We start from the raw sequence: 2894 nt of genomic DNA, 5'->3' as shown, positions 1-2894 counted from the left end.
AAAAAAAAAAAAAAAAAAAAAAAAGATGTTCGTCCAAGATTGTGGAAGTTTAATATCGATTCTTTTTATTCTTTTTTGGGGGGCCACCCTGCGCGGCTTGCGGGATCTTAGTTCCCCGACCAGGGATCAAACACGGGCCCGGGCAGTGAGAGCGCTGAGCCCTAACCACTGGACCGCCAGGGGATTCCCAATATTGAATTTTTTAAGTGCTGCTCACCCCACCACTACTACTACCATTTTAGTCCCGTTTCCCCTAATGAAAGTCTGCATATTAACATATATCGCAACTCATTTTACAGGATTCAGATCGCCTCAAACTTAGGTGCCAGAGCTTTGGGAGCAGAAAAAAGATACTCAGCTAGAAATCCAGGAGTAACGTCCGCCACGCTCACTGGAGAGACCCCCCCACATGTACTTATTGTGTACAGTGTGCCCTGCCCTCAATGAGCGTGTAGAGCAGAGGGCGGCAATGCTCCGGTGGGGAGCAGCGGCGCGGTGCTTCAGCGGGAGGCTGCAGGGTGGACATGGTCTGCATCCCAGCTCAGCCACACAACAGCCTTGTCACCAGGCTTGTGCCGGTGAGATGGGACGAATAACACAGGCCCTGTGGGAGTAGATCACTGTAGTTAAGTGTCGGATTTCACGTACGACTGCCTCCGAAGGAGCCTGAAGGCAGATTCAGCGATGGGCGTAGGAGTAGGAAGGACCTCAAAGGTGGGCCGTGCTGGGAAAGCCTGTGGGCACATGGACAGGACAGCTGCAAGGATGGAACCAGGGCCGGTACAAGGGGAAAACCAGGCGCTGACCATTAAGAAAGCAAAAGAAACCAAAAAAAAAAAAAAAAAGGCAAAAGAGCCGGCAAAACTCAGATCTGGTAGTAGGTGACCGTCACTTAAAGCTCTGGAACACAAGAACAATTGGGGGACATCAGGAGCACCGAGGGCATCGGGCTCCACTGAGCACACGCAAGTCAGCATTAAACCTGTAATCTACGTTAGCACTCCCGAAGTGATCCAAATAGGATGCACAAATCGGGTTCGGTCCTCTTTCGTTGCCTAGGATGCTTCGGTGGCGCCCACGTTCTCCACGTATGTAGAGACCTTTGGTCTCTCCTCCACCCTGCTACGCCCGTGTCCTTTCACTTTATGGTCAGGACAGCACTTCCTGGTTGACAGTCCACGGTGGTAACCTCTCAGAATCCACTGACTACACAGATCCTCTTTTCTACCTAACGCTTCCTTGCCCCACAAGCCGCTGGCACTGTGGACGGAACTGGCGTCACAGGGTCATGCTATTAAAGTGGAAGCTTACACAAGGTTTTATAGAAATGTAAAACGCCAGGTTTTAACATGAAGACCATCTAGGATGTTTTAATTTCCACTCGGGAGTTTTCCCCAAGGGGGAAGAAGGTGACAAAAGCAGTAATTCACTGAGGAACGTGCACTTTTCCATCTTCCACGCGGCACACTGTAATTGCTACATCGACTGGCAAGTGTACATCTGTCCATCCTCCCAAGTTCAGTAGCTTGCCTTTTTCTTAACCCTGAACTCTGTCTCCAAGGCTTTACACGCGCAGACAGCACGAAAGCACCTGTCATCACAGCGGCAGCCGCCGGCCCCTAACACTGGGCCCCGGCGGCACTGAACGGGACAGCGCGCTCCCCAGTCCTTCCCTCCCGCCTGCTCCCTCGGGCTCCGCAGCTGCCCCGCCCCTCTTGCCGCCACCGCAGTCGCCTGCTGTGCTCCCCAGCTCTCACTTTTCCCCTAGTTCTCATCTTTGTGTAAGTAACACCAGCCAGGCAAAGCCCGTGTTACTTTCTTAAAAGATTCAGATTTTCAGCTACCTTCCGCTGCTGTCTGAAGAGCTCCTCCGTCGGGTCAGCGAGTTGCCGTTGCTGTGAAGGCGGAAGCTAGTCAGTCAGGTCCTGTTCCTCCTCCTCTCGTCCCATTTCAGTCCTGGGTTTGGTCAGCCTCTGTTCACCGGGTCCCTTTAAGTCACGCTGTGAAGCTGCATTACTCTCCCTTCCCTCAGCCTGTCTACACACTCGAGGATTCGGTCCTTTGATCCTTTTTTGCTGCCCAGCTCTAGACCTCTGGAATGCCAACTAATCTAATCCAATCCCTGAATATTTAGCTGAAAAGAGGTTATTGAGAAGATGCTTAAAAGTTTAGAAAAACCACTAAGGTATTAGTTAAATCTATACAAGTATCAAAATTATACATTTTGTAAACACCTACACACACACACAGACGTATAATGGGTTGAATTGTGTCCCCCCACCCAAAATTCATCCTCAACAGGCCTAGACCCCAGTCCCTCAGGACGTAACTATATTTGGAGACAGGCCCTTTAAGGAGTTAATGTGAGTTCAATTGAGCCCATTAGGGTGGTCCCTTAATCCAATCTCACTGGTGTTCTTATAAGAGGAGGAAACCTGGACACAGAGAGACGGGGGGGTGTGGAGGTGGGGAAGTGTTGTGTGCAGAGGAAAGATCCCCTGCAAGCCACGGAGAGAGGACTCAGGAAAAACTAAACCTATCAACACCCTGATCTTGGACCTCTAGCCTCCAGAACTGTGAGAAAAGAAATCCCCATCGTTTAAACCACCAGGTCTGCATGTTATGGCAGCACTAGCAAACTAACACAATATGCTTCCCTTACGTCCTAAAAATCTAGACGGATACCCAAGAAACTGACACATGGCTGCCTCCATGTGCAGGAACTCGGTGGCAAGGGTAGATATTTGTCCCTTGTGCCTTATAATGTTCAACCGTGTGACTCTATCATCTATTCAAATGATAAACAACAAAAAATGTACTCCTAACATCCATTGGTGAGCAAGGGGTGGGAAACTTTAATATACTACTGCTAGCTAGCTATCAGCAGAGAACGG

The sequence above is a fragment of the Physeter macrocephalus genome, chromosome 7 (genome assembly GCF_002837175.3).
Source record: "Physeter macrocephalus isolate SW-GA chromosome 7, ASM283717v5, whole genome shotgun sequence".
Classification (NCBI taxonomy): domain Eukaryota; kingdom Metazoa; phylum Chordata; class Mammalia; order Artiodactyla; family Physeteridae; genus Physeter; species Physeter macrocephalus.
Note: the sequence above shows the minus strand (reverse complement) of the source record.